The 26,258-nt window shown below is 39.5% G+C and overlaps 1 long non-coding RNA gene across 7 annotated transcripts in view; it reads right to left on the reverse strand.

The window, feature by feature from the left end:
- The window catches only part of LOC140500876 (uncharacterized), a 177,531-nt gene that overhangs the window by 75,535 nt on the left and 75,738 nt on the right, over positions 1-26,258 (reverse strand). For 2 of the 7 annotated variants that reach the window (XR_011965926.1, XR_011965922.1), the window contains one exon: positions 19,153-24,203. The exons of 4 other annotated variants lie outside the window; for them this stretch is intronic. This is a non-coding gene — a long non-coding RNA (uncharacterized lncRNA). Of the gene's footprint in view, positions 1-13,536; positions 14,817-19,152; positions 24,204-26,258 lie in introns of those variants that run through there. One more of the 7 variants, XR_011965927.1, reaches the window with a different exon arrangement.

A 26,258-nucleotide genomic window follows, 5' to 3' on the forward strand; every position in this document is an offset into this window, starting at 1 on the left:
AATGCACAGACCTTCCACAATGGATCCAGGCTCCTGCCCGTTTGGGGAGCCCCCGTCCGCAGCCGCCTCTCAGCCCCCACCTCCCGGGGGGGCCCGAGCCTTGGGGGCACCCCACTCCCCTCTCAACCCGCCAAAGAGACTCTCTTACCCACCCCCGTCAGTCACCTGTTGGTGGGGGGGCCCGTGCCGCCGCTGAAGATCCCGCCTCCGGAGCCCTCTCAGATCTGTGCCTCTCGGAGCCATGGCCGCCGCCGCCGAAGCCGCAGTTCCGGGCTGGGCTCCGCGTCTGCAGCGCGACGGACCTTTTGTGAGAGGTTTGCAGGTCCCTCTGTGGGTGGGGGGACCCGTGTGGCCGCTGGAGATCCCGTCCCCGTAGCCCTCTCGGATCTCCTCCCCTCAGTGTTGCGGCCGCGGCAGGGCCGCACTCTGCTCCCCATCCCGGCGCCCAGTCCACAGCGCGAAGGACCTCCCGCGAGGGGTCTGCAGGTCTCTCTGGAGCAGGAATCTCCCTCGCTCCAATACTCCATGGTCTCTGGGTGCAGAATTCGCCCTGGCTTGGTCCCCTCTAGCCGTTCTGTGGTTTGTGCATTCGGCGCTATGTGTATGTGCGTCTTTCTACTTTGCCATCTTGGCTCCGCCTTTTTTTTTTTACAAATTGAAGGTTTGCAGCACCTATGCATTGAACAAGTATATCAGTGCCATTTTTCATGTTTGTTTTGGTAATTATCACGATATTTCAAATGTTTTCATTATTATCATATCTGTGGTCAGTGATCTTTGGTATTACCATTGTAATTGTGGGCACCATAAATTGTGCCCATATAAGACAGCAAACTTAATTGATAAACTGATAAATTTATTTATATTGATATATTGGTTTATATTGATAAATGCTTCTAAGTGCTCCACAGGCTGGCTCTTTCCCCATGTCTCTCCCTCTCTTTAGGCTTCCCTATTCACCGAGACACAAAAATATTGAAGAATATGACATAAACTTAGTTGATAAAGCAGCAGCAGTTTCGAGAGGATTGACTCCAATTTTGAAAGAGATTCTACTGTGGATAAAATACTATTAAACAGCATTGTGTACTACATAGAAATCTTTTGTGAAAGGAAGAGTCAATTAATGAGGGAAATCTCATTATGGTCGTATTCTAAAAAGTTGCCACAGCCACCCCAACTTTCAGCACCACAACTACCCTGTCCAATCAACAGCCACCAACATTGAGGAAAGACCTTCCACCAGCAAAAAGATGATGACTTGCTGAAAGCTTAGATGATGGTTAGCAGTTTTTTCATCAATATTTTTAAATTGAAGTATGTACATTATTTTTGCAGACATAATACTATTACATACTTAATAAACTACAGTATATAATCAACATAACTTTTATATGCACTGGGAAACCAAAAATTCATGTGACTCACTTTATTGTGATAGTAACTTTACTACAATGGTCTGGAATCAAATCCACAGTATCTCTGAGATACACCTGTATTTGTTAAGGTGTAGTGTGTCAACTCCTCTATGGTAGGGATCATGTCAACCATCTATTTTGTTTCTCCTCCAGAGTAGCTGAGTGTACAGTAGGTGCATGCATGTGGCACATCGTGTGTGATTAATAAATGCTTATTGATTCTTAGGTGTTTAAGTCATTTTTGAATGAATGAATGAATGAATGAACCAATAAGCAAATGAGTTCTTGTTGAAGAAATTTCTGTACTGTCTTCTTTTGAGTGTGTACTGAAGAGCCCTCAAAGTAATCCATACCCACACTTCCCATTCAGTTCTAGTCCATGGCCCCATGTTGACACAGCCTCAGTCATACTCATAGCTTCAGCTGATGGGTGGAGGTGCTGAGGGGGAGCTCTCTTGGTGTAGGGAGTGCTTCAGAAGTCTAGCTGAGCTTGGGCCAAAAGATTTCATTTTTCGAGTGATTTTGCCAAAACATTGAGAAATGGAGCAAGCAGAAAGAGCTCCACACATGGTTTACTTCGGGAGTGACTCTGGCCCACTTTGAAACTGGTAAAAGATCTCTAGGGGGAAAAACAGTGATCATTCTTCTCCAATTTAACTACAGGTAGAACAGTCAGTGAAAGCCCCTTGAGGATTAAATAACTTGTCCCAGAACTTTTATTTGGGTTCATCTGAAACAGTGTTCTATTAATGACTTGATGAAAACAGCATCAAAAATATGTGGTGTTGGCTAAGTGTAGGTCACAAGGTCAGAAGTTTTCTACCCATGATGCTACCATTGTGACCTGGTGCAAGTCATTTAACTGTCCTGAAAAGGGGTGAGTCAAACTAGATGGCTTCTGAGGTCCCCTCCAGTTTTAAATCTGTCATCTTATGATTGAGGAAGTCATCTTCTATCCCCCCTACTTAGTCAGCATTCACTGTTGCTATCATCAGCACTGGGGGATGGTGTCCCTATCCCTGGGGATAATGTTTCCCTTGGCACTATTCCTGGTTCCTGCAGAGAGCTGGGACTAAACATTGCAGCCAGGAAGTCCCCAAATAGCTGGGAATAAAAAACACACTGTTAACAAGCTGAGGTCAAGAGTGAAACAGCTATGGAACTGTAAGGGTCAGAATTGGGAGGCAGGGTCTGAAAGAGGAAGCATTGTTAGAAGCAGGATTTGCAACAGGGTCTAGAGAGGTCAGTTTATTGCCTTTAGTGCATCTGTGGGTGGATAGTGGTTTCTATGCCTGGCTGTATGGGGCTGGCCAGAGCTTCTAGTTTCTTCTGAAGTCTCTCCAGCTACAGAGCACTTATCACTATCCTCATTGCTCTCCATGGCAACAGCAAAATCCATACAGCAAGTTGGACAGAACTCGTGGTGGTGCTGGTAATGGCTTATTATTATTTACTGTATACATAAGGTATTCCTTCTCATCCCATCCCCTTTTGTCAACCCGAATGGAAGGGCAAATTTTAAATTAAATCACTCCTGGGGAATAGGGGGGAGATATGAGCTATGACTCATCAGTCTGAGGCCAGAGAAAGGTGGCAATCAATCATTGGGTCCCGCGCCATTAGTTCTGTTTGAGTAAAGTTGTTGTTGTTTGTCATTCATTCTTAAAGAAAAACATGGCATCAGGAAGGTGATGCCATAACTTGAAAGTGAATTGGATTATATAATATATATGTATATATTATTATATATAATAATATATAATATATATTTTATCACTGGTCATCTGGACTTTTGTATTACTACCGGACTTCAATGACTCTGGAAGAGAGTCAGGCTGATGACTTTGTGTAACTCTGCCTCAGTTAAACACAATTCATGCTCAAGTCAAAACACCATCCTGTGATGTCATTGGTCCTCTTTGAAACAAAGGACAAGCAGCAAGGAACTTGCATGTTATTCAGCAGGCCACAGAGAGCCACTGGAAGGTTGTGAGATGAGGTTCACATGACTTGAACAATACAAGATGAAAATTAGTCTGATAATGACAAATAGGAGTAGAATGAACCCAGGGAGGCCTGATGGGAAGCTTTTGCATCAGAGAAGAAGGCTGTAATGAGGGCCAGAGAAATACTGATAAAAGATTTAGATCTGAAAGAGATCTGAAAGGTTACTTAGCCCAACCCCTCCATTTAATATGTGGGTAAACTGAGGCCCGGAGAAGTGAAGTGATTTGCCTGAGATTCCATAAGTAAAAAGTGGCAGAGCTAGAATCTTAACCCCAAATATAAATCCTATGTAATTTTCATTACATGACACTGTCTCTACCACCTTCTCAAAGAACTAGATAAGCATTGCTTTGAAAAAAAAGGTTATTAAAATGAACTAAAATTAACTCTGTTTTGTGAATCTTGTCATATCACCTTGAAAAACTAGAGGCATTTTGGTATGGGAAAACCAAAGCTGGAAATTATTTCTCTGACCTAATGATATTAGATGGGAAACCTGAATAATAGACAAAAGTTCTAGATGGTAGCACTAGATGGTAGTGTTAGGATGGTAGCAGTGAGGAGGAGTTAATGTGACCAGAGAATAGACCAGAATTGACAACTGAGTGGATAGAGGTGAGGTGTGAAAACTCTTTCATAAAAAGCTATTAAAGAAAGGAAAGGAAAGAGAGAAAAGAAAAAAAAAGAACAGTTTGTTGTTTACAGACAAGAGGACCAGAAAAGAAAAAGAAAAGAAAGATTACCAGGTCATCTGGTAATCATGGTACGGTAGAGAGAGTGGTGGGTTTGGAGAGAGGAAATCAGGGTTCAAACCCTGCTCCCTTTGTGACCTTGGGTGAGTTAGTCATTTGCCCACTTCAGGTCTCAGTTTCCTCATCTTTCAAAAGAGAGTATTAAACTGGATAATTTCCCAGACCTCTTGTAACTCTAAAGTTATGATCATACAAACCTAAGAAAGGCAGTAACAATGAGACTGGCAGCAGGCCAATACTAGGGCATTTTACTGGGGCAAAGTGGGGGTCATCAAATGCAGTAAGCCCATGAAACCAAAGTCATTTACCAAGAGCATCATATAGCCTATAAAAAAGCAGACACACAGCACTGAGTAAAAGCTCAATATATAGTTAACAGGAGAAATAAAACCACCTAAGGGAAACATCAATGCATTAAGATAAAGTGGGAGAAATTAGCACAGGGAAGACATAAGTAATAATGATTATTTCAATATTTCAAGATTATAATGACAATTAACAATACATTTAGACTGTCCAGTAGTTTGATCTATCACTGACAGGTTAATAAAAAGTTGCCTAATGAGTATGTGTCTCCTCTGCATTATCACCTGCTAGACTAAGTTCTTATTCTCCCCTCGCCCAAAACTTAAATGATCTCCACAATGCAGGCCGCAGGTTCCATAATACCAGGACACCAAGCAGCTTAAAAATATCCACAAATAAATGCCACAGGGGTTCAAAAGAGGAGATCACTGTGAGCCAGGTGGGGGAAGGCAGGCTGAATTATCAAGGAAGGATTCAATTTAACATAAATGCTTACTTGATACAGAGCACTCTGTGCTGGGGATGCTGAATATATAAAGTTTAGATGCTACCCATCTCCTGAATATATAAAGTTTAGATGCTACCCATCTCCTGAATTTGTGGAACTCACAGTCTTGTAGAGAAAGCTGATAAAAACATGGATAAGTAGGATATAAAATAGTACATGGTAAAGTTCCATAGAAGAGGTTGGGTTTTGATAGAAGGAGAGGAAAAAAAGCAATCAGGGAGAAAGAAAGGAGGGAGTGAGAGAGGGAAGGAAAGAAGGGAGGAAAATGAAGGGAGGAAAAAGGAAGGAAGGAAAGATGGAAGGAAGAGAGGAAAGAGGGAATGGATGGAGGGAGCAAGGAAAGAAGGGAGGGAAGAAGGAAGGAAGGAAAGAAGAAAAGAAGGAAAGAGGTAAAAAGAGGAGAAAACAAAGGAAATAAGCATTTATTACTTGCCCACAACATGCCAGGCATTATACTAAGAATTTGACAAATATTATCTCATTTGAACCTCACAACAATCATCCAAATTAATTCTCCAAATTAGGGTAAAAATTTTGAGTCATCTTTGGATGTTCCCTGTCCCTCATCCTCATAGCCAATTAATTAATCTCAAGTCTTGTAGACTCATCAGTTCCTTCCTTCTCAACCACTTGACCACCAGCAGAGTTCAGGCTCACTACCACAGGATCATAGATTTAGAACTAAAAGAGTCCTCAGAGGTCATGTGTCCAACCATGTTGTACCTTTTTCAGTTTTACAATTGAAGAAACTCAGAAGTAATGCGATTTGTCCAAGGTAGCAAAGTTAACAATGTCAGAGTTGAGATTTGAATTCGGGTCTTCTAATTCCACACCATATTGCCTCCTCCCCTCATCTGAGCTTCCTAATTGCTTTTCTGACTTCTAGTCATTTCCATCTCCAATCTTTCCTCCTCACTGCAACAGTAAGACATGGATCTGAACATATCATTCACCTATTGAAAGAAAATTGCTATGGCTCCCTATTGCCTCTAGGATAAAATACAGTCATCAATATTCCCTCCTCAGTTAGCATTCATTGCTGCCATGATCAGCCTTGTGATATGCTATGATGGTCCCAATCTGCCTTCAATCTACCTCTCCAGTCTTTTATAACATTAGCCTAATTCTTACATTCTTTGTTTTGCCCAAACTGATCTCTGGACTCTTTTTGCATTTAGCATTCCATTTTCTGCTCTTGTGTTTGCACATGGCAAAACCCATACCTGGAATGCCCTTCATTTTCATCTTTCTTCTCATAATCTATACCTTTCTTGACCATTCCCTTGAGAGACCTCCTCGAGCCACACCCTTTAGATGAAGACCTTTTCATCCCCCTTCAGTGTTCCTAGGAAGCTGTTTGATCTTAGCCTCTTTATTCTTCACTCCTGAATCTGTATTTTACTTACCCACATTCCTGCCATCTTCTCCTCCTACCCACCAAGTGGGATTTAATGCGAATGTGGACTGATTGTTTCCTTTTTGTCTTTTTATCTCCAGCTCCTGTAGAGTGCCTACTACCAATCAACTCAACTTAACTCAATCAGTCAAGAAACATTAAGTGCCTACTATGCGCTAGCAGCCTGTGGTAGACACTCAGGATCCAAAGACAAAAATGAAACAGTAGGCAAACCAATGTTTTATTGAATTGAATTATAACATTGAATTTTAATTATAATTGAATTAAATGAAATATAATATATAACATATATGAATTAATCTGAATTACAATTAAATTAAATTATAATATTGATAGCATTTGTTCACCTGCTATTGTTGTTGTTCGTTTGTTTTAGTCTTGTCTGACTGGTTATGTTCCTATTTGGGGTTTTCTTGGCAAAGATTCTGGAGTGGTTTGCCATTTCCTTCTCCAGCTCATTTTACAGATGAGGAAACAGAAGCAAACAGGCTTAAATGACTTGCCTAGAGTCACATAGATAGTGAGTGTCTAAAGCCAGATTTGAACTCAGGAAAGAAAAATGAGCACTCGGTCTAGTGCTCTATCCACTGCATCATCTGGCTGCCACCATCACTAACTGCCGCCACTGCTACCACTACCACATACATTGATAAGTGTAACCTGTTTTCTACCCACTCAACTCTGCTGGTTCAGATAGGTAGATGATTTGTTTTCTTAACCAGATATTTGATTTAATCAGTGTAGGGAGCTTCTAGGCAGCAATTTCTTTCCCTCATTCAACGATAGTGAACCTGTCTCCCTAGGGTGCCCACCAGAAGTACTGAGAGTCCCCAAATACATAGAATGAGAGGATTACAGATCTTCAGAGGTGGTATTTGAACCTAATCATGCAATTCCAGTTAGGAAGTCAGAGAGACTTCAGATCTTACCTCACTTACTAGCTAAATGACTTTAACCAAGTCTCATAACCAAGTCTCAACTTCTCTCTATCTCAGTTTCTCCAGCTATAAAATGGGATGATAACAGAAGCACCTGCCTCCCAGGATTGTTGGAAGCATCAAAGGAGAACATAGATGTGCTTTGCAAACTTTAAAGCACTCCATAAATACCGGCTATCATTTCCATCATACCACAAAAAAAATTGTAGTCTATAGTGCTGGGGGATGAGAATTTATTGTTAAGGCAGATCAGAAAAATAAAATACTGAGCCACGTTGAAAAAGGACTGCTGTAGCTCCAGTCCACAGTGGCCTCTTCCTTCTCTGAACACATCTAACAGTCTATGTTACTAATTTGCAAGCTTCCCTGCTTCGTTTTCTAATTTTTCTCACGTTTATCCTAATTCCCCCAACTAAATGATAGGCCCTTTAAGGCAGAGATATCATTTGTTACTTCAATCAGAGTCCCAACAGTTCCTAGCACAGGAGTGAGTGAATTCATCAACTTGTTCATCCATTTACAACAATAAAATGGTGCATCGGTCTCTAAATAAATATTTGTTGACTGCCTTTAAGCATTGTGGTTAGTTAACACTAGAAGCATTGTTAATTTTAATTCAATATCAAGTTGTATGTAGGACAGAAAAGGGCAAGGAAATACCGAGCTTTTATAATATTGGGCACATGGTCTGGGGTAAATTCAAATTCCTAAGACTATTCTCTACCAAACCCCAAATTTGACTTTCTTGTTTCAGCTGTACTTGAGAAAATAAAAGTAATCCTGCACCGTATTCTGCTATTCCTCTTGGCTGCAGGACTCTGACCAGAAGTATGATCTGGATGGGCTGGAATGAGCTCTAAATTGTACAGGGAAACTAAGTAACATTTACCTTGGCAGGACTTTTCATTGTAAGAAGTCCTACAAAATTACTTGCAACTATTCCTTTTTGGAAGAGTACGTATCATTACTGTACTTTGAAAAGATTTCAGAATCTGTTGAGCAAACAACTAATGAGATTAACTCATGGTAAGTTATATAGAGGGATAGTCAGACATGGTGGCACATACCTGTAATCACTGGTGCTGGGAAGACCAGGGCTAATGGATTGCTTAAACCTTTGAGTTCTGAGTTCTGAGCTGCAGTAGGGCTAAAGTTGATCAGGTGTCCATGCTAAAGCAAGCACCAATATTGTGAGTCCATGAGGAACAGAGGGCCTAGGTGATATCAGAAGACCCAGTCTAGAGATTCCCAATCTAGGTAGGGAGGCAGGAAGCAGAAAGGAAGGAAAGAAAGAAGGCAGGCAGGCAGGCAGAAGGAAGGAAGGAAGAAAGGAAGAAGAAAAAAGGAAAGAAAGAGAAGAAGGGTGGAAGGAAGGAAGGAACGGAGGAAGGGAAAGAAAGGTGGAAAGAAAGAAAGAAGGAAGGAAGGAGAAAAGGAAAGAAATGCCAATTGATCAGAATCACAAAGCATTCTATTAATATCCATTCCCCCCAAATAAGTATATCCTTTACAATATACTCAGTAAATGCTATTGGTAACTTCTGCTTAAGGCCTGCAGCAAGGAAGAAACTGCTAGCACCTAAAGAAGAATGTTACATATTTGAACAACTCTAAGTATTATAAAATTGACTTTTTTTAACATTATGTCTAAATTTGCCTCCTTTCAATTTCCACCCATTGGTCCTAGTTCTGCCTTTCTAGGACAAACAGAACAGTTTTAATTCCTCTTGCACATGACATATTCAAATAATTGAAGAGCGCTGTCTTGTGATTCATAGGTCTTCTTTTCTCCAGGGGGCTAAGTGGGGTCAAGGAATAAAATGTTGGGTCTGGAGTCAGAAAAGCTTGAGCTCAAATCCAGCCTCAGACATTCGTTAGCTAGCTATGTGACCTTAAGCAAGTCATTTTAACTTCTGTCTCAGTTTCCCCAAATGTAAAGTGGGAATAACAATAAAATCTACCTCCCAGGGTTGTTGTAAGGATCAAATGAGACCACATTTGTAAAGTACTTAGCACAGTACCTAGTACAATTTTTTTTTTATTATATTTGAGTCATTTTTCAGTCATGTCTGATTCTGTGACCCCCTTTGGGGTTTTCTTGGCAAGAATACTAGACTGGTTCGTCATTTCCTTTTCCAGTTCATTTTACAGATAAGGAAACTGAGACAAAAAGGGTTAAATGACATGTCCAGGGTCACACAGCTAGTAAGTGTCTGAGGTCAGATTTGAACTCAAGAAAATGAGTCTTCTTGACTGCAGGCCCATTATTCTGTTCACTGTGCCACCTAGCTGCCTACCTCGTACATGGTACGTAGTAGTTACTTAAATGCTTGTTTCCTTCCATTCTTCCTTCTAGGCTAAACATCCCCAGTCCCCTCAGTTAATCCTTTTATGGCATGAACTCAAGGCCTTTCAGCATTCTGTTTGCCTTCTTCTCAAGCAGAAATGAACCAAATACTACAAACAATCACTTCCTGATTCCTGCAGTTCATGTTTCTCTTAATGTAACCCAAGATAGCTTTCTTTCTTTCCTTCCATCTTTCTTTCTTTTGGTACTACATCCCACTCACTGTTGATTCATGTTGAGCTTACAATCCATCAAAACCTTTAGATCTTAATCTTTAAGCATTTATTGAATACCAATTCCTGTATTATATTAGGTACCATGTAACTTTTCAATATTATTTGTATAGAGTGTATTTTCAAAAAGTCATACTAGTGGGGGGTAGTTAGGTGGTGCACTGAATAGAGTGATGGGCCTGTAGTCAGAGAGACTCATCTTTCTGAGTTCAAATCTGACCTCAGACACTTACTAGCTGTGTGACTCTGGGCCAGTCACTTAACCTTGCCTGCCTCAGTTTCCTCACCTTTAAAATGAACTGGAGTAAAAATTGGTAAATCACTCTAGTATTCTTGCCCAGAAAACCCTCAAAGGGGCTCACAGTCAGACATGACTGAGAAATGACTGGTCAATAGCAGCCATTATAGTAGAGAAGTATCCTGGTGCAGATTCAAGTCCCAGCCCTCCCACTTACCAAAGATGTACAAAGCACTTAACCTATTTAAGCCTCAGTTCTCTTACTTATAAAATGAGGACAAAACACTATCTACTTTGAAGAGTTTTTGAGAAGAGGTAGACACAAAAACCATATAGTTCTATGTAAATGTGGGGTTTGGCTAGAGGTCATTTTTCCCCCATAAATCATCGGTTCTAATCTCATAATGAATTTCTCAAAACTACCAAATACATATCACTTGTAGTTAAGCATTCACCTTTCTAAGAAAGCATGAACATTTTTTGTTTAGTTGTCTTGAGAAAGAGAACATTGGTGATTAGGTGACTGTCATCAAAACTTCATCATTACCCCTAGAACTTCCAGTCCTGTGGAATGAACTGCTGGACAGAGAGAGAGAGAGAGAGAGAGAGAGACAGAGAAGGCAGCACAGTTCTGAGTCAAACAGGACATTACCTCCAGCACACTGGGGGACTTTGTATGCTCAGTTACCTGTGCCAGGTGAGCTAACAAGGCTAATAAAGTAAACACTGCAATTAAGCTTGATTGAAGTCAAATCAAAGCAAGGCCTCCAACTAAGTTTAAAGAGGTGGGGCTAGCTCCCCATGTGACGATTCCAGGATTGTAGGCTGCTAAGAGCAAGGCCTCAAGACATAACCCTATTTTGTAGTCTCCTGCTGTTCTGAAGCAAGGATCCAAAAAAAGTGGCAATACAGGCAATATTCTTCCCTCAAAAAATCTGAAAATGAAATATGTATGTAGCAAAAAAAATTACATGAGATAAAAAGATTCTAAATTTAATTTCTTCTATTTTACCCCCAAACATCTTTCCCTTATCCCTTACCCCAGAGATATTCTTTACCCTTTTTAAAAGGCCCCTAGAGCAACATTGGTGGGTTTGTTGATTTATTTCATGGCTCAATATATTTTGTAGTCAGATTAGTTTGGGAAATGGCGCTTTAGAAGTAAAAGGTCTCACTGAATTAATATTGGTCCTGCATGGTTGGAGCCTTCCTGAACAAAGCAATTGGTGGTGGAGGTTTCAGTTGGGTCATTTTCCTCTGTTGTCAAACACCGCCACCTTCTGGCAGAGGTACATAGGAACACTTTTGAAGGCTAGCACGAGTTCAAGGACTGGGTCACAAGGACCAGAGGTATAGAGGTCATTCAGTCCAAGTCATGCATTTTTCTAACAGATAAAGAAACTGAGGCTTAGAGAGGTCAGTTGTCCAAGGTCACATAAGTAGGAAGCATTACCAAAAGGAAGTGAAGCCAAGTCCTCTGACTCCAAAACTACTGTTCTTTCTTCAGTGCTAGACTGCCCCCAAACACATAAACCTTCTCATGAGTGGTAAGCTAGGCAACCTTCATACTCAGATTTGCACGGGTTCTTTTCTGGGATCTTGGGCATATTAACGTCTAGGCTAGGAGTTCTTAACCATTTTTGTGTTGCGGACTCTTATAATTTGATAAAGTCTATTAACCTCTTCTCAAAATTTTTAAATGCACAAAATAGTATATATAAGATTACAAAGGAAGTCGAATATGTTGAAATACATTTATCAAAATAAAACAACTAAATTAACTGACCCCAGATTAAGAATTCCTGATCTAGAGTCAACTAAATTTATATAACAGTTTTATATGTATATATATATGTATGTATATATATTATATATAAATGTAGTGCCTGTGACTATTATTTTAATTTTGTAAACCCAGAGTAGTCCTAAGTTGACTCTACAGCTCTTCAGCTGGGGGAATTGCCAAGCCTCTAACTCACTCCTCCTAAATGGAGAAGGTAAGACTTTAAGAATGGAAGAGTTTCCAATCTGATCTTGGAGTAACAGATAGGACTACCTCAGTAGTTGTAGTTGTTAGGTCAGTTTTCAGTCATCTGAGACTCTTTGTGACCTCATTTGAAGTTTTCTTGGCAAAGATACTAGAACCATTTGCCATTTCCTTCTCCAGCTCATTTTCCAAATGAGGAAACTGAGGCAAACAGGGCTAAGTGACTTGCACAGGGTCACACAGCTACTCACTAGTAGATGCTTACTAGTATCTGAGGCTACATTTGAATTCAGGTCTTCCTGACTCCAGGTCTGGCACTCTATACACCAAATAACCTAGCTACCTAGTACTTTGGGTCTGCTTCATTGTATAAGTTATTCAGTGTCTCCCTCTCTTGCTATCAATAGTTCCTTCCATGCTGCCCCAAGTCCTGATGGCTCCCCAATCCCAAGCTCCATACTCTACTTCCTCCTTTGCACCATTCCTCCTCATCCAAATCAATCCCACTTTCCTACTTTCCACTGAGCCCTTAGAATCCTTACTTGATTTTCAGTTAACCCACCTATATCCTCTTTCTTTTTTTCCTGATCTCTTCTTCCACTTCATTCTTTTAGCTGAACCCTGGCTGTTCTAAAAAGACACCACATTTCCTACAAATTGGGTATGATGTAGGCCACTCCTTCCATTTCCCCCAGTTTCACAGGGCCAATATAAAACATTGATATGTTCCCTTCTTCCTGTTGTTCAAACCATTCTTTGGCTGCTATTCGTCAACAATCTTCCCTCCATGCAATCTGATTATACCAACCTCTATATTAACGAATTACTTTTACTCATCATTTTCCTAATTTCTTCAACGATTTCAGTTCTTGGCCCTAAAATTCCAACCCTAGCCCTTGCCATCATCCTTAAAGATGTCATTAGTCACAATGAAAGTCCGTATAATTCTGATTTCAGTTTCTCAAACTCTTCTCCAACCCCTTTTATCTCTCTCAACTTTCTTGGCCCACGAGGCAACTTAGTAACTTTAGCTTGATGTACCACCTTCAAATCTTGAACTCTTAAATTCTAATCTCTAAATATCCCTTTCCTTCTAGAGAAAAAGCATGGTGTAGTAGAAATAATCACATGTTGGTGTTCAGTCTTGTCTGATTCTTCATGACCCTATCAACCATACTGTCCATTGGGTTTTCTTGGCAAAGATACTGGAATGGTTTGTCATTTCCTTCATCAGTGGAGGTTAAGTGACTCACCTGGAGTAACATAGCAAGTGAGGTCAGATCTGAGCTCAGATCTTCCTGACTTCAGGCCCAGAGCTCTATCCACTCTAGTCACCTAGCTGTCTCTAGAGTCAAATAACCTTTGCTCAAATCTCAGCTCTCCCATCGAATACGTACGTACACAGATGTGTGTGTATATATATATATATATATATATGTGTGTGTGTGTGTGTGTGTGTGTGTGTGTGTACATATGTATGTCCACATATACGTATATATATGGACATATATATATGTATATATGTATATATGTGTATTTATGTAACCTTGGTCAAATCATTTAACCTTTCCATGCCTCAGTTTACCCATATGTACCCTAGACTTTTAGAGGAATAATGTTCCTTTTGAATTATTTAATTTCTGGCTTCTATTTTCATCTCTCTTTATTTTTTCCCATCCCCCTGCCTTTACCCTTAGCACCACTGTGATTGAAATGAACACCTTATTTTCCTTTCCAATTCTGCTTCCTTAATATTCATCAGTTTAAGTTCTTCCTTTCCTTCAAGCCAATCTTAAGGTATAGACTCCTCCATGAAAGTCTCCTTGACCTCACTAGGTGAAAATGGCGGCTCCTTCTTCATATTTCTCATAGTTTTTTGCTTGAATCTCCCCTTTGCACTTAATCTTACCCTTCCTTCTACATAGATATTTATGTGTCTGTATTTTCCATTCATTCCTAGATTTTAAGCTAATCTAGAACATGGTTTATATTTGTATACCATATATTATCTTTGTGTAACCCAGAGTCTACAGTCGCATCTTATATATGTTGATGTTCAGCTGTTTCAGGTGTGTATAATTCTTTATGACCTCATGTGGGGTTTTCTTGGCAAAGATACTAAAGTGGTTTGCCATTTTCTTCTCCAGCTCATTTCACAGATAAGGAAACCGAGGCAAACAGGATTAAGTGATTTGCTCAGAGTGCCATAGCTAGTAGGTATCTGAGGCCAGATTTGAACTCATTTCGTCAGGCCCAGTGCCACCTACCTGCCCACCTTGCACATCGTAACTATTTATTAAGTCTGTTTAACTGAACAATCCACAATAATAATAGCTGATATTCATATAGCGCTTTCATATCTGCAGTGTTATTTATACACATTATCTTATTTGATCCTCACAACAGCCCTGAGACAGGTTCAATTATCATTATTCCCATTTTACAGGTTTGAAAACAGGCTCAGAGAGTTTGCTCATGGTCAAATAGCTGTTATAGATGTGGCACTGTCCATCTAGTGCTCTTCCTGTTCTGCCATGGTATCGCACAGAATTCACAGAGATTCCACACAGTGAAGACATTCATTTCCTTAAAATACATCCAATACTTCTTTGAGAGACCTTTCAACAACTTCCTCTCCCTTTCTTGTTTTGGGGAGATACTCCTTCTGGACCAGAGAAAACACATACATTTAGAGAAGCCATTAGATGGTGAAGGAGATGAAGGTGGAGGGAAAAGGGGCTGGGATATTATTATTTAGAAGTTTTATAAGTTCATGATACGTCTTTTCCAGTAATTATTAATTTCTCTTAAGCTTTCCTGAGGCTTCCTAAGTACCTAAAAGCTCATATGATGTATATTACAGTCTCAGTATCTAGTAATTTTTTTCTTTCAGTTCCTTTCTGCGTGGCTATTTATTTATTCAGGAAAGTATAATGTTACCTATCAACTCAACTGAAGGATGTAGTATGTACTGTCCTGTTGCCCTGAAGCATCTTCATGCCTGTGGGCAGGTGTCTACAAGGGGACAGACTCCCAAGTGGGACTCTGCATGAAGTCTCTCAGAGACCATGCAAATCAGGCCAACCTTTCCAAATGAACAAATGAACCTACAGCAGCCTTGCAGGCACAAGTATATTTTAGGACAGCAGCACTGCATATTTAAAAGCCAACTAAATCCCCTGCCACACATTAGACTCTCTCTGTTTCTCTCTCTTTCTCTGTGCCTTTGTCTTCCTCCCTCTCCCCTTACCCCCTCTTCTTTCTGTCTCTGTCTCTGTCTCTCTCTCTTTCTCTCTCTCCCCCCTCCCTCCCTTCTGTCTTTCTCTTCCTCCCTCCCTCTCTCCTTCCTTCTTTCTCTCTCTCTCTTTCTTGTTCTTTCTCTTTCCTTTTCACTCTCCCTACCTCCTTCTTTCTCTCTCTTTCTGTCTCTCTGTTTCTTTCTCTTAATATAAATCTCCCTTTCTCTGAGTTTCTTTTTTGCTTTCACTTTTTCTTGCTCTTTCTCCTCTCTCTCTCTCCCTCTCTCTCTCTCATCTCTCTCTGCCTTTGAATCTCTCCAAGAAAAAATGCCAGAAAAATGTAAAGTTATCAAATAGCCTGTAGCCAATTAGAAGGCTATGTGTTTGGGTATTTCCTGTATCCATGACATGCCTCTCATATTCCCCTTTTAGACTCTCATAAGCTGAGTAGCAAAACAATTTTGAAAGAAAGGAAACTGAGATGGATGTGTAACCCTGGGGGGTCTGATACATATTTAGAGGATGTTAGAACTACATGGAACCTCAGAGATAATTTCATTTAACTAAGAACATGCTAACTGTCAAAAAGATACTGGATATGTCAACATCATTGAATCAAGAATGGTACTGACCAAGAGTGATTTGTGAAACCAGCACAGCCAAGACTATCAGTGAAAGTCTTTTGACACAATCCTCATTGTCAAATCACTGGTGTTTTCTTTTTTGTTTCGAAAAATTAGTTTATTGGAGCAGAGAAAAGGGAGAAAAAAAACCTGACCTTTGCTCTCCCAAATTCCCCTCTGAACGACTTTAAAATAACACCTCAAAATGAATTCTGGAATGGCAGAACCCACAAAGGAAGGAGTGAAACAATTTTTAGGCCCAAGACAACCTAGAAGGTTGGAAGGAAAGACCTATTGCACCAGAGTAAGAGTGGAGAACTGTATGATGCAGGCAGTCTAGGGTAAGCCAGCAGCAGGACTTGAGGGAGATTGAATCAGATGTGTCAGCAGCTTCTGGAGCTCTCAGCCTATAGATGGAATAAGGGGTCAGACAAATAAGGGGTTCCTGCTGACACTGGGAGCAAGACTCTGCTACATTGTCCATATGTGGATCAGGGTGTCAGTCCCAGGGTGAAAAGGAGAATCTGCAGCCCAGGGCTTGCAACCACAGAGAAGAGGGCACCCTGGTCACAGTCCTAGGGTGGAGAAGAGTGCTTGTGGTTGCTCATAGATACAGCACAGACCAAGAGAGTAGTAAATACATCTCTCCTTAAATCACACCACCTGGGAAGAAATGAAAGCTTACAGACCCCCAGAACTAGCTCTGAAAACAGCAGTACAAAAAAATCTGAAGCTTGGGACAGTGCCCACTCCACCCCAGAAGCAGAGCCCAACTTTAGCATAAAGTTAAAAGTCAAGAAATAGACTGGGAAAATGAGCAACCAAAAAAAAAACTTGATCATGGAAAGTTACTGTGGTGACAGGAAAGATCAACAAACTCAAAAGACCACAAAGTCAAAACTACTACATCCAAAGTCTCAAATTAAAATGTGAATTAGTTCTCAGGTCCAAAATGAATTCCTAGAATTAAAATTAGAATTAAAAATGAAATAAGAGAGATGGAGGAAAAATTAGGAAATAAGAGTAACGCAAAAAAATCATGATAAAAGGAGTCAAAACCTTGGTAAAGGAGGCACAAAAAGTACTGAAGAAAATAATGCCTTAAAAAACAGAATAGACCAAATGATAAAAGAGGCACAAAAATTCACTGAAGAGAAAAATTCCTTGGAAACAGAACGGATCACATGGAAAAAGATGTACAAAAATTCACTAAAAAAAGAACTCCTTTAACAGTAGAATTGACCAAATGGAAAAGGAGGTACGAAAACTAACTGAAGAAAACAATTCCTGAAAAAATTTAAATTGTGCAAATGGGAGATGATAACTCCATGAGATACCAAGAAACAATAAAATAAAATAAAAATAATGAAAAAAATAGAAGAAAATGTGAAATATCTCATTGAAAAAACAACTGACCTTCAAAATAGATCCAGGAGAGATAATTTAAAAATTATTGGATGACCTGAAAGTCATGATCAAATAAAGAGCCTAGACATCATCTTTCAAAAAATTTTCAAGGAAAACTGACCTGACATTCTAGAACTAGAACATAAAGTAGAAATGGAAAGAATCTACTGATCACCTCCTGAAAAAGGTCCCAAAATGAAAACTCCCAGGAATATTATAGCCAATTCCCAAGCTCTCAGGTCAAGGATAAAATACTGTGAGCAGCTAGAAAGAAATAATTCAAATACAGCGGAGCCACAGTCAGGATAACACAAGATTTAGCAGCTTCTACCATGAAGTATCAAAGGGCTTGGACTGCGATGTTTCAGAAGGTAAAGGAGCTAGGATTACAACCAAGAATCATCTTAAAGGGGGAAAACAATGGTCATCTAATGAAGTAAACAACTTTCAAGCATTCTTGATGAAAAGGCCAAATGACATATAATTGGGTTCACTTATAATATATTAACAATGTTATTTCAAAATGATACATAAAGTTAGGCAATTTTATAAGAGATATGACTGTGTCCACTTAAATTAGCCTGCTTAATTTAGGTGGAAATTTTTAGTGCCTGGATTTTTGCTAATTTATATAGACTATAGGAGATTTTTGAACACAAACTATCTACTTAAACCAAATCCCTGAAAATTTTATGTACAAGGGGTTGTGGAACTCTATGGAGCTGTCTAGCTGAATTAGGTTTTCTTACTTCTGAATTGTGCCTAGTATTGACTGATATGTATATATGAGAATCTACAAGGAGTTGTTGAACATTTTCTTGCATGAATCATATTGCATGAATTTTTCTTGCATGAATTAGTAAATACTACATACTCACTATCTACATACATTAAACAGGTCAATCACAATATCTACATATGTTAAAGAAAATGGAGAATAGAGGCAATTAGCTGGATTGTTCAAGTTAAAAATATACTCACTCTTCTCCTCTCCATCTGGTTCCTCTTTTGCCAAGCAACAAAAGAGAAAGTTCAGAGGGAACACCTAGGGAAAGGAGAGTTCATGGCAGCTGGTCTCTTACTGAGTATACTCTCTACCTTTCTTCTTCCACGCTTTCTTGATTCCTCTTTTCAGAAGTAATATGGAATGGTAGAAAGTCAGAGCTAGTGGATTATTGTCTTCTATCAACTACCTGTGTGACCTAGGGCCCAGGTTCTTGATCTTCATGGACCCCTTGTGCAGTCTGGTAAAGGAAGTCTACGCGTGCCTTCTCAGAAAAAATTCTTAAAATGCACAAAATAAAATATATAAGACTATAAAAAAAACAATTATATTGAAATACAGTTATCAAAATCACAAATTAAAATTATCAATGTAATAATTTTATTTATTTTGTGGAGTATTTCTCAATTATATTTTAATCTTCTTCAGGCCAGCACTTGATAGTTTTGCAGGCCATGAGTTTGACTGCCCTGGATTACATTATCTCTAAACTAAGTTTTACATATATAGATATAGACATAGGCATAGATATAATCATACACATAGACATAGATGCATGGATATGGATGTGGATATGGATATAGAGTGAATGTGGATGTGGGTATGACTATAGACATAGACAAAGACATAAACATAAATATAGACATAAAGATATACAATGCACATAAATGTATATATACATATGTGTATACATGCATATATTGATATAGATATATAGATATGTATGTATATGTTGCTGTTCAATCATTCTAGTCACATCCAAATCTTTGTGACCTCATTTGGCGTTTTGGTGGGGTCAAGGAGTAGTTCGCCATTTCCTTCTCCTTCTTATTGTACAGATGTAGAAACTGAGGCAAACAGGGGTTAAGTGACTTGCCAAAAGATACATAGCTAGTAAGTGTCTGAAGTCATATTTGAACTTAGGTCTTCCTGACTCCAAGGCCAACATACTATTCACTGTACCACCTAGCTACCCATGTATCTATATATAGGTAGATATTTTAATATTTCAGGCAAGCATGAAGATTGGTAGCTATCTGGTGTATTAGAGCACTGGATATAGAGTCAAGAAACATGAATTTGAATCCTTCCTCAGACACAATACTCTAGATGCTCATTTCCATTTGAATTTGACATCATTATTGTAGTTTAATCCCTTCATTTTATAGAAGTGCAAACTGAAGGAGGATGGGAAAGGAGAGAGGGGGAGAAAATTTAAAACTTATTGAAGTGAATGTTGAATACTAAAAATAAACAAATTAACTTAAAAAATAAATGGTATGTTCAAAGAGATCAATTTATTTAGACTCTCCCAAAGACAAGAAGACCAAGATAATGGGACTTTGTAATGCTCAACCTAGAAGAACTGACTGTTCCATTCACCACCCTACCCTACACCATTCAGTTGAGAAAACAAACTGAAATAAATAAAACTAAAATGATTTTTCAAATGATTTCAGCTTGTCCCAATTCCTACTGTTGTTAGTGCTTTGACTTCCTTCAGCATCTCTTGATGTTCATTATATTTGGGGTTTTGAGTCTTAAATATCTCCTCTTTTGAAAGGGAACAAAGTACTTTCTTCCCAACAAACCTGAGGGTGGTCATGCAATTCTGACTCTGATATTACCCAAATGACTTCACCTCTCACTCCTCACCATTGAAAGGAGAAAGCTGAATTAGATGAGGGGTTCTTAATCTTCTCTGTGTTACAGGTCTCTTTGGAAGTCTGAAGAAGCCATTTTCAGAATAATGGTTTGTTGCCTACATTCATAATTGAAGGACATATAAAATTTAGTTATAGCTTAGTGGAAAAAATACTTATATATACTATATATATATATGTATATACATATATATACATATACACATATTTCTCATCCAAATTTACAAAACTCCTGAAATTTATCCATGAACAACTCAGGGGACCTATGGAGCTCAGGTTAAGAATGCCTAGACTAGATGATGTAAGGTGTCTTCCATTTCTAAATTAATGATCCTATAACCTATGACAAATATAATTATTTCTATTTTACAGATGAGAATTCAGAGTTTAAGTGACTTATCTACAGACAGAGCTAGTAAGTGTCAGAGGTGGGGTTCTAACCCGGATTAGCCAACAAGACCAATGCTTGTTACACCATGTGAGAGGTTTCATCTTTCACAGTAACTGATGATGTAGGTGGGAAAGTCTCAAACTAGGAACATATGGCACCTTGGAACAAGTAGAAGAGAATGCTCAACCCTCATGCTGCCTGTTCTAGGGAAGAAACAGGCTGACTAACAGAAAACTATTTGCTTCTTTTTTTTCTTGCTTTCTACTTTGTTCATTCTGTCAGGCTCGTTCACCTTCTTCACAGGATACTAGCTGAGAGAAGGTGTTTAGAGGAACTTTATGAGGTGATGCTCAACTAGAACTGAAAGAAAATGCTATAAACAGACTTTGGTTGATGTTAAGTAAGTTAAATTATTCATTTATGTATGGATTGGCTCATGAATATTTATGAGCATATGCCTGAATATTATAAACATATCCTGATTATATATACAGTATATATATAAAATGTATATATATACACACAAACACATACATGCAAACACATATACATACATCAGCTTCACACAGAGCAATGACATACAAGATCCATTAATGATCCCATGTCCCCATTTATCATATGCAGGTTTGTTGAATATGATATTTCAATTGAAAAAAGCAAAAGGCTGTTTCAAAAGTCATCTAGATAGAGCATTTTGCAGTAAAAACAAATGTCAATTAATTCCATGTTTAGACATCTCTGTGGGTCATAGGGAATGAATGTGTTGGCTAGACCAATGCTCCCTCAGAATGAGTTGTCCCAATCCTACCTCCTTTTGATGAATGCCTGGATTCTTTCAGCAAAGGCAATTTGCTTTTCCAACAATTTACTGTGCTTCTAATTTAGTTAGGCTCAGGGTCACCTTTGAGGGTAGGCCATATGCTCTGTTATCATAAGATTCAAGCAGATCCTATAGACTCCAAATATCCCCTACCACCAGTCGGATTGCCTGAAATTCCATCATTAGAGACTCTTTCCATTTGGTCATACAGAATCTCCTATTAAAATGAATGATGTGGTGGTGGCTGATGAGGTACCTGTGTTTTCTTGGTGTTAATTACTGGGCCAAAATTAGCACAGACAGCAGAGGATTGATCCATACTTTGTTATATCTCAGTTTCAGAGGCTGCATTGAGTACACAGTCATCTGCAAACAGAAAATAATGCACCAACACTCCCTCCACTTTGGTCTTGGCTTGTAGCCTTTTCAAATTGAAGAACTTACCATCGATACAGTAGTTGACCTTGACACCATGTTCATCCTCATTGAAAATATTTATCAACATGGCTGAAAATATCATGCTAAAAAGTATGGGAGCAAGCATACAGCCTTGTTTCATGCCATTGGTGACTGGGAAGGCACGAGAGCATCGTCCATTATCCAGAACCCGGGCAAACATCATCACGAAATTGACATACAATGCTGATGAACTTCTCTGGGCAACCAAATTTTGACATAATTTTCCATAAGCCTTCATGACTAAGTGTCAAAGGCCTTGGTCAGATCTACAAACATTGTGTATAGACCTCTCTTCTGCTCCTGGCATTTCTCCTGGAGTTCTTGGACAGCAAACACTATATCAACTGTTCCTTGGCCCTTTCTGAAGCCACACGGGCTCTCAGGTATATGACCATCTTGCAGGTGAAGGATCAGCCTATTAAGGAGCACTCTAGCAAGAATTTTGCCAGCAATTACTAAGAGAGAGATCTCCCTGTGATTGTTGCAAGACAATCTATTCCCTTTACCCTTATAGAGATGGATAACAGAGGCATCCTTGAACTCCTGGGGGATAACCTCCTCTTGCCATACAACCTGGAAAATTTCAGTTGAGCAATGGTCCCCCTACCTTGTAAATCTAAGCTGGAATAGAATCATCACCAGGTGGTTTTCCACATGAAAGGAACCTAATGGCTTTCAAAACCTCTTCTTCAGTTGGAAGTTCAGCTAAGGAGGAATTGACTTCAACCTGACGTAAATAGTCAGTGGCCTCAGCATTGATTGATGAGGGTCTGTTGAGAACACTATGGAAGTGTTCAGCTCATCTCTCTAGGATCATGTCCTTATCACTAATCAATAAGACTCCATCAGCACTGAGCAGTTGTGATGCACCATAGGTTTTTAGTCCACAAATAGCTTTCAGGGAATCGTAAAAGTGCTTTGGATTGTTACTATCAGCATAAAACTGAATTCCACCTGCCTTCTTACAGAGCCAGGAATCCTGCATCTCTTTAAGCTTTGCTTGTACTTTGCTTTTGATGGAATTAAATGCTGCCTTCTTAGAGACGGATGAACTATACTCCTGGTAAATCCTGTGGAGTTCACGTTTTTCATTTAGCAGCTTCTGAATTTCCCCATCATTTTCATCAAACCAGTCTTGGAGTTTGTGAGTATTCTGACCCAGATGAGCAAATGCAGTGTTGTGCACCAAATCTCTGAAAGCTGCCCACTCCTTTTCTGCTTCACTGTTGCCAACTGTGTGTTGGCTCCACTTTCCCTCCAAGTTAGCAACAAACTGTTCACGCTCAGAGAAGAGCTCTAATTTGTTGACATTAATTCTTCTGGTAGTCATTTTGTCTTGGGGGTGGTACTTTTGATGAATGCAAATATTTAGCTGAGAAAGGATTGGTCTATGATCAGTCCAGCGCTCTGCGTCACACATTGCCTTTGTCACGCTCACATCTTGTCTGTCTCTTCTCCTTACAATCACATAATCTATTAGATGCCAGTGTTTGCTGCGAGAGTGCATTCATGAAGTTTCATTATGTTTAGGTAAATGGAAGACAGTGTTGGTGATGAGGTCATGTGATGCACAAGTCTTCAGCAGTAAATGACCATTGCTCTTGCTGTTTCCAACTTCATTCCTCCCTAGGACTCCCTGCCAAGTCTGGTAGTTTAGCATTAAAATCACCCAGAATTATAAGCTTGTCCTCTTTGGGCACGTTGACAATAAGAGTCTCTAGGTCTTCATAAAATTTTTCTTTGACTTCATCAGGGTTCATCATGGTGTGAGCATAGGCACTGATGATGGTAGCATGGTGTTTTCCTGTGACAATCACATTTTAATGAGCCTGTCATTCATTCCTTTTGGCAGGCATAACAGCTTGCTGATGAGCTTAGTTTTGATTGCAAAACCCATGTCAGCTTCACAGTGGTCCCCTTCAATGTGCCCACTCCAGAAAAAGGTGTATCTAGCTCCAACTTCAGTAAGCTGGTCTTCATTTGCCAACCTTGTTTCACTCAGGGTTGCTATTTGGATATGATACCTGCTAAGTTCTCTTGCAAAAAGAGTAGTTCTTCTTTCAAGTCTACTGGATTTTGCATTGTCTATTAGTGTGCACACGTTCCATGTGTCAGTGGTGAGTGGAATCATCTTTGCAGAGGTTTTCATACATTTTGTACACTTTTTTGTGTTTCAACCATGTAGTGGGATTCCCTGCCTGCTGAGGTAATCAGGCCAGGGTTGGGTAAGCAGACAATGGTTAGGGCACCTTTTCTAGCCCCCTTCCTCACACCAGGAGGTGAGCAGTGAGATACCATACGTGAAACAATTGAGTACAACAAATGGAGAAGTTTTGAATGCTGTAGATAAGTTCACTTACCTTGGTAGTATACTTTTCAGGGACGTACACATTGACAATGAGGTTGGTGCATGCATTGCCAGAGCTAGCTCAGTGTTTGGGAGGCTCTGCAGAAAAGTTTGGGAGAGAAGAGGTTTTAGACTGACTACCAAACTGAAGGTCTACAGAGCCATTGTTGACCTCATTGTTATATGCTTGTGAAACATGCACAGTCTCCTAGCACTGTGCCAGGAAACTAAATTGCTTCCATTTGAACTGTCTTAGGAAGATTCTGAGGATCACCTGGCAGGATAAGGTACCAGACACTGAAGCCCTTGCTTGAACTGAACTGCTAAGTATTCAAATAATGCTTCAGAGAGTGCAACTCCGATGGGCTGGCCATGTTGTTTGAATGCAAAATGTACGCTTGCCAAAAAGACTCTTTTATGGAGAACTTGCATGGGGCAGGCAATCACATGGTGGTCAGAAGAAACGATACAAAGACACTCTCAAGGTTTCTCTCAAGAACTTTGAATTTGACTGTGTAACATGGGAAACACTAGCACAGGACCGCTCACTATGGGGTGCCCTCATGGGTGCTGTGTTCTTTGAGCAAAACAAAATTGAGCCAGCACAAAGTAAATGCAGGATGCGCAAATTTGGGATATCCATCCCAAATATTCACATGGATTATCTGTGCCCAACCTGTGGTAGAGCATTCCAAGCTCATATTGGTCAGATCAGCCATAGTCAGACACACTGAAATTTCACTTTATTGTAGTGATGTCATTTTGGTCCTCTTCAAAGATGAAGGACAACAACCAATCAACCAATTAAAATGAATATATGTCTGGGAAAGATAATACCTTAAGCCTATGGGCTGTCCATACTTTGATGGCTCTTTTTAATTTATGTTTCTGTCCTGTTGCCTTGAAACAGCCCTGTGCCAGCAGGCGGGAGACTTATTTCCTATAGTGTGGGTGACAACCCAAACACAATTTTCCTAGATGACCCTTGTCCGCAACCTCCAAAAAACCCTCCTATGGCAGGGGGGGCTCCCAAAATTGCCAATGGTCTTTCCTTAGAGTCCTTCATATGTTATCACCGACTCTCACCACACAAACAGCTCATCTTATTTTAGTTGCATGTATCTTGGATGATGAGTATTATAATGGACAGAATGCTGGGCCTCGAGATGGAAAGACTCATCTTTCTGAGTTTAAATATGGCCTCAGACACTCACTAGCAATATGACCCTGGGCAAATCACTTTACCCTGTTTGCCTAAGTTTCCTCATCTGTAAAATGAGCTGGAGAAGGAAATGTATCTTTATGCAGTATCTTTTCCAAAAAAATCCCCAATGGGGTCATGGAGAGTTGGATATCACTGAAAACAATTGAATGACAACAAATCTTTAATGACATCTATTGGGCTCTGCATACTATATTTCTATTAATTCCTACTTAGATCACATTAGTTTTTTTGTCAATTGTATTACACTTTTGACTAATACTGAGTTCACAGTGTAATAGCTAGACAGTGTAGTGGATATAGAGCTGGACTTGGAGTCAGGAAGATCTGAGTTAAAATTTGGCCTCAGATACTTACTAGCTGTGTGACTCTGGGCTAGTCACTTAATTCTGTTTGCCTCAGTTCCTATATGTGGATGTAGGAGTTTTCTTTTGCATGATTTTCTCTGTAGCCATATTTTTCCCTCCTGTACTTATGCAGTCAATTTTTTGAACCCAAATATAGGATTTAACATTTATAATCACTCAATTTCTTCTTGTTAGATTTGACCCAGAATCTTAGCTTGTTAAGTTTCTCTTAGATAACACTTCTGTCATTAAAAGAATTAGCTGTCATTCTCCACTTCATGTCATGTACACATTTGACAAGCAAGCCATCTATTTTCTATCCAAGTCATTAATAAAAATGTTAAACAAAACAAGGCTGAGGATAAAACCATGTGACATTTAGTCATCACTAGAGACTTCTCTCTAGGATGAAAATGACCCCTCAGGCTTCAGAGTCAGGTGATCTGATCCCAAATGTTCCTTCTATTACAATGTGCTACCTCTGAAAAGAGGGGTAGAATAAGAGTGGAAGAGATAGAGAGAATGATGATAACAAGATATCACATACTTCAGGCAGAGTTAATCAATGCTCTTGAGATACGGTCT

The sequence above is a fragment of the Notamacropus eugenii genome, chromosome 4 (genome assembly GCF_028372415.1).
Source record: "Notamacropus eugenii isolate mMacEug1 chromosome 4, mMacEug1.pri_v2, whole genome shotgun sequence".
NCBI lineage: Eukaryota > Metazoa > Chordata > Mammalia > Diprotodontia > Macropodidae > Notamacropus > Notamacropus eugenii.